Raw genomic sequence first — 7,359 nt, 5'->3', positions numbered from 1 at the left:
CTTACGAACATGCCATGCGTTACAATTTAGTACAGATTTTTATCTTTTATTTGATGCGATTCTTGCTATTGTTGTAATTAAATTAATAATACGAGTATACCTATGCAGATTTTATTAATGTTATAAATGCGAAAGTTTAGATGGATGTTTGTTAGAGTTTGTAGCCTAAACTGCTGAATGTGTCTGTCACAGAACATAGTCTGGAAGCAGGCTATGTTCTATGCCAAATTCTAGCACATAGGCTACATGCTTTTGTTTTTATTTAAACTGATGTGAACGGAGTCCCGGGGCAAAAGTATATTATAAATTGGACCGTAATATTGTCATTTACCTGCTTGAATTTCAAGATATTTCGAGATATAAACATATCCTTTCAAAGAGCATCAATTTAACTACGTAATTTTTTTGTTTAGTAATTATTTTTTCTGTACTATTAAGAAGATCAATAAAGCCCATTTCCTTATTAAGATAAACATGATAAATCGTTATATCTTATCTTACTTCTTACTTCTTACTAATATTATAAATGCGAAAGTTTAGATGGATGGATGGATGGATGGATGTTTGTTAGCGTTTGTGGCCTAATCGGCTGATCGGATCTCCATGAAATTTGGCATAGGTTTAGAGCATAGTCTGGAAGAATACATAGGCTACTTTTTATCCCGGGAATAGTTACGGTTCCCGTGGGATTCATTAATTTAGTTTTTTAATGTTCACTCGATCATTCTGCAACGGTTCAACATATCTTATTGAAATTTGGCACAGATATAAAACAAAGTCTGGAGTACACATGAGAAAAACTTCATCCCAGAGAAATGTCCGGTTCCCGAGGGATGCGTAGCTTTTTGTAACTTATATAGTTCGTATGTTTTCTAATACCAAGCGGACGAAGTCGCGGGTAACAGCTCGTTTTCATAAATTTAGATCATGAATCGCGTAAATTGTCTGTGCTAAACACATGATAAGACTGTATTAAAATCCTCGTCCTTTTGGCCGAGGACTGTTCTTTCTTTAATATGAGTTCTGTTAATTTTGTTTTGTTGTTTTTTTGTGTTTTGTTTTTGGCCAGTATATAGTGTTTTATTTTATTTTAAAACATTAATTGATATCAAATATATATTGATATCCAGTTTATCTGTTAGGGCTAGATAAAAGAATACATTTTTTTTGGCTTCTTTTTAATAAGACACGGGTGAAAACAAATGTTAACACCAAGGTGATTAACGACTCTCATGGAAAATAACAGAGGAACACTAGATGCGTTGACGGTCTTTAAGGATATGGTAGGCTTGCTTGAAGTCGTACTGGTTAGGAAATACCGCCAATGAAAGAACATTTTTCAACGCAACTATGTTATTTTATTACCCTTGCTCCTAATACTAAAGACCTGAAATTAACATATTAAGATGTCCCTAGATTTATTAAAAACACTAAAATTTCTAAAGTCTTAAATCCTTGGTAAGTGTTTAAGCAGTGTGATACTGTCGTGGATCGAAGCTTAGATTTTGATAACAGCTATCAGTGATACAGAGGTCGCTGATAAGGGGGTAATGAACCCTGATTAACATATTTTTATCAGTGTGTCACCTTACTTGTTGTTGTTTACCTGTGGGTTACTTTGTTGGAATAATTAGATTAGAGGAATTTTAAAAAGCGTAGTATTTAAGTATGCCAAATTTCATCAAATCTGTTTAGCCGTTTAGGCTACAAACATTAACATCCGTCCGTCTAAACTTTCGCATTTATAACATTAAGTATGAAGGAAGATGGACCAACAATATACAAGTTATTACCGAGCAAATAATATTACGACTAGCAAAGTCGGTTTTCACAGATTCAACTTATAAGGCATTTGTGGCGATTTTCACTGTTTTAAACCGATAATAATCATTGGTATAGGTATTGAAGGGATGTTGTAACAAGTATTCTCTAGTAAGGGGGTGCGTACAGTGAACGTCTAATTGTATCAGAGTATTCACTCATCGAGCAATTTGTAAGGAAAACCGTAGCAATGCAATTTAAAGCCGATGAACTAATTGACTTTTCTGCTCGGCAAATTGCGAAACGTATAATCTACTCTAAAGACAGGATTATTATTATCGGCAATAAACAGTTTGTCTAATAAAATAACAGGTGTACATATTACTAAACTATAGCACAACTGTTGTGCGATTGTCGATTGTTTCAGCCAATTCAACTGTTTAGTTGCACAACTCCATATACATCATAGGACTAAAGCGAGTTATCAAAAGTTTATCAAAAGTGTGCACGGTCCAAGTATCTGCCAATAGCAGTAGCTTCTTTTAGATTTATTTACCACACCCTTGAAAGGATCTGCGGATTCGACGATGTAAGTAATTTGCTCTGATCTAGTTGTAAGTCATCATGCAATGGAGAAACGTAAAAATTCATGTTCTTACAAGATAAGGTAATATGTATAGAATAATTCATTCCATCATCAACTTGCCCTTATATAGGGTCGGCACAGTATTTAACTTCTATCAGCCGTCATATCTAACTTTACCCTTCTTAAGCATTTTTCACACAATCCATCCATACTTTCTTCAGTCTTCATCTTTTTAGTTTTGAATAATTAATTCCAGGATATAATTTATAAAGTGACTTAGGTAATCTAAGTAAATATGACGCAAAAATGATATCAGCATTTATCGAAAGGACACATTCACTTCTAGGTTACAGACGCTTGTTACAAATAAATTAAGGTCGCCGACATCAATACTAAATAATTTCATGTAAATCTGCATGAATACTGCAGTGTTTCAGCGTGCAAGGACCATTATATCGGTCACATATAAGGTTATAAGATAATAGTACAATGACGTTAAAAGGATTTAAAAATACTTTATCAGATAGATAATATTTTATTGATTGAAGCGATGTGAAATTCTGAATATATGTCATTTCAAATACTTGAGAAATATTTCTTTTAACAGATAATGCTTTAAAAATACTCTAGAAATCTACATTTTGCACATATTGGTACAGTAAAAATAATGGTTTTTAGAGTAAAATACGTTTAACAGTTCTCCAACATTGTCTATAGATAATTAACAAATTGTACCGCACTCAGACTTTAATGGTGATTAAGTCTCTTAGTTTAGTTTCATAAAAATCTACTCTAAAGATCTTTAATGACAACCATCAGCTTTGTTTTCAATTTAATTTCAAGATAAATTTAAATTCACGTGTGTTAGGGTAAACTTGTACCTTCCGGAGGGAAGGGGAGTGAATAAATACTGTCAATCAAATTGGCGCATTTCCATGGACGGAAGATATAACACTTCCCCTGGCGAGGCGTGTCACGCGCCGCGGCGGCCGCGGGCAAGCATTTGCATTCTCCTCAGACGTTTTACGTGATCTTTGTTTAGGCGTGAGTGTTTTATTCCGTAATTGGATTTCACGAGCAAGATTGCCACCAGAATTTCATAACTCAGTACCCGCTGGATATATTTTGCAAATTATATTAGTTAATATTAGGAATTTGTTACGATGAAAGAAAGGTACTGTCGGTTTAAATACGAACATCGGAATAAATGGAAAAAAATATTTTGAGAGGCATTTTAGCTGTTATAGTGTGTACGATCTTAACATGTTCGCTTGCTAACACGTCAAGAACAATGCTGTCAAATGCTGCAAGGGGCCGAGGGACCGTGATGCCGAGGGGCTGTGGGGCTAAGGGGTCTTGGTGGGAGGTAGGGGGTGGCGAGGGCGAAGGGATCACGCGGGTCTACGTGTTTAGACACTCATATCAATAACAAGAAGGATAAATTACAAATTGTGAGATAAAAAAAGGTATTTGCGATATATGCTCGTTTAGTATATTGAGAGTTTTCTTGATAACCCTTATGATTGTACCCTTTTTATTAACCAAATGTGGTAAACATGAGGCTACGGATTTATATGTTTTATTACTTCTAAAAATGTGTTATTTCCATTATTTATTTAAAGTTAATATCGTCGAAACACATAGCTGTATAAAATGATTCATATAGTAAAAGCTATAAACGCCTCGAAGCGATACAGCGAGCGAGCGGAGCTCACAGCATCAGAGATATAATACATATAAATGCATATACGTTATTCAAGTTTTTCACTTTATTAAATGAAAACGTTTTACGAGCTACTGTCGTGTTATTATACCGAAAAATGCAATATCAGCAAACTCGCCGTGACCATTGCTTTTTATTTTTTGTGATAAAGCCTCGCTCCGAAAGGCATTCATATGCCAAGATTTGAGCCATTGTATAGGTGTTTAAAGCGGGGAAATCGCTCGTCAAACGCTACAATGCTATAATAAAATTCTTAACAGTGAAAGAAGTGTGTAATCAAGCTTAATTAAAAACGTTTTCGGGCGATATTACCGGCCTCACTTGATTAACTCGGCGTTTTTGGGGCCCCGATCGTAAAAAACTCGCTCGAAATGACGAACGCTTCGTATAAAGCTCACTGCAGACCGTTTTACGAAATAAGGCTAACAAATGAACATACGGCTCTAATGGAAAATGACGCTCGGGGCGTTTACTTTGCTATTCTTCCTCGTTTTTAATATCATAAAGCGACGGCTCGAGTGAGCATGTTTACCTAATGGCATATGATAATGCATATGCTTGATTAAATCCTTTTATTTCGTGCTTTTTTTAATGTTGAACAGGAGATGGGCGTCGTCAGGGGGAATCAGAACATGTACAAAGTTATAATTACTTCGAATCAAACTAATATTATAAATGCAAAAGCTTAGAGAAATAGATGGATGTTTGTTAGAGTTTGCAGCTCAAATGGCTGAATGGCTGGATTTCGATGAAATTTTGTATAAATGTAGAGGATAGTCTGGAAGAACATGTAGGCTATTCACTTAAGTTTTTTTTAATTCAACAAAGACGGAGTCGCGGGCACAACCTAGTAAGACCATAATAATAGCTACTCCCAGACGTAGACTATATTATATGTGTTATGCAATAACTTATTAGTAAAAAACTAAAATTTTGAAATCGAGGGATATAAAACCATTTATATAGAAGTCTAGACAATGATGGCATGTCTATCCGACTGTCAGTCAATTGTTATCGCTCTATTGTGAAAAAAGTAGTAATAGCACATACAACATACAATAGGTTCGTTGACAAAAATGTATCAAGCTTTTTGAGAGAATTGATTTCACAGTCGAAGTCATTTTCATTCATCGAACGAGAAGAGAAAAGGCGGGATTAACAATTGCTTTTTAAAAGGCAACATTACAGAGCAGTAAGGGTTTTATCGCACAGTTTTTACAGCACCGCCACTACGGGCAACGTATCGCTCCGGCCATTTAAAAATAAATTCACGAAAGCCGAAATCTATTATTATGTTAAAGAGGCATCCGGGAACATTGCAGTTTTTGTGCATTTCCTGTGCATATAAACATGCCCAGTGCCGCCTCGCTTCGTCCGCGACGAGTGCACAGACTAATAGTATATACACTTTATCCAGTATGACAAAAACTCTAACAGATATATCATATAATTTTAATGTAATAATGTCTTAACGGTTAACAGAATATTTCCTAGTTGGAAATATTCTGTTAACCGAATGAGTAATTTCAATTATTTTTTACGCATGGACCAATTTTTTAATAGAAACAAAAGTTATATTTTTCTTTCCATTTGTAATTAATAATAGGAAGTTAAAAAAGCTGCTAAGATAGTCTCAACTTTAACAAAACAAGATAATGAAATAACGTGGTCCCAAAGTAGCAAAAAATCATATATTTAATCTATTTGAAATATAATATGGTTTTATTAATTTGTTGTACTGATAAATCTGCTCTGTGGCAAAAAGCGGAGAGAGGTCTCTGGTTACAGTATCCGAGATAAAGTTAAAATATTATCGTGCCGGATCGAAAGTGCAGGCGTCTCGTCTCGCGCGAATAAATGCACTAATACATTTTAAAAACAACAGTTCAATTTTATCCGATGTATGTACATTTAGAGCCCTAAACAATGTGAGAGATACCGGTACAGAATTCCAATTGAAATACACACGTACAAAAGGGATAATTGCTACGTGATATCGTTTTTCGGATCACGACATTTGGCTCGATCGAGCACATTGAGATAATTAGTCGTTTTATTGTAGAGTCCTTTTTATAATTCTCTACAATCACATATTTTTGCTTTTATTGTATTATTTCGAATGAGTATATCAAAAATAAATTATTTACAAAGAAGCTGAAGCTGTAGCTTACTCTAGTTTGACTCGCTTCTAATCAATTTTCTTAAATCCGTACATTTTTAGAAAATATTCCAAATGAATTCTGAAATTTTATATCAGAACTGAGTTTGAAGAAAATAGTGATTGTTAAGAAATATCTTTATGACTTTTATGTATAAAACAATAAGGTTATCGCTGATTTTGCTGAGTCGCTTTTACGACGAAGACTTCGGAATCTATCGAGAATATTCTAGAAAGTGAATTTTTCAGAAAAATCCTAGCATGTACGGTATTCGTACCGTCCGGACGAGCGACGTCCTCCGAGCGATATTAGAATGTCTGTCCGGTTAAGGTTTTATAGTCCGGACAGATACGTGGCTTCTAAACAATTTCAGTAAAGGTATTCTTTGAGCAAACGGAAAATAATGTAACGTGAGTTATTTTATTGCGACCGAACGGTTGGAGAATTTTGAAATTGAATCCGCTCGCTGCGATGTTTATTTATCTTTAAGATAAACTTTAATAAGAGTTTAGCGACCGCGCACCTGCTGTTATCTATTTTCTAATACTTTTAGCACATTGTTTTATTTCTCAAATACAATAGAAATAGTTGTTGCTCGCGAGTCATCGCCCGCGTGAAATTAAAAAAGAAATAAAAACCATAGCCTATGTTACTTACTAACGTAGCTTTCTAATGGTGAAAGAATTTTGTAAACCCGCCCAGTAGTTTTTGAGTTACTTCAATACGAGTACATATAATACAAATCTTTTCTCTTTATAATGTTACGTATATAAATTGAATATCATAATGTGAAAATTATACAGACATGAAAACAGTGTATAAGAAAAAATCTTTGACACTATAGAGAGCTTACTTGCTTATTTAAGTTTCTACTTATTGATCACTTACAATAAGATATGTATTGAAGTCACCGAAGACAAATAAGTCACTGTTTACCTTAAGCATCAAATTATTATGTCACATGACTGTAAACTCGAAGGTTAAACAATGCTCAAATCGAAGATGGGATTTTAAGCAAATTATCTTGCTTCATACAATTGGATTTACAAAGTGGTATTTCAGGTTTTATTCTATTGTAGGAAGAGAACCTTTCAAGTGTTAAAAACAAGATGTGAGTGGTTCTTATCCGG

This window comes from Papilio polytes, unplaced genomic scaffold (assembly GCF_000836215.1).
Source record: "Papilio polytes unplaced genomic scaffold, Ppol_1.0 DF823923.1, whole genome shotgun sequence".
NCBI classification, from domain to species: Eukaryota; Metazoa; Arthropoda; class Insecta; order Lepidoptera; family Papilionidae; genus Papilio; species Papilio polytes.
This window is presented reverse-complemented; position numbering follows the sequence as displayed.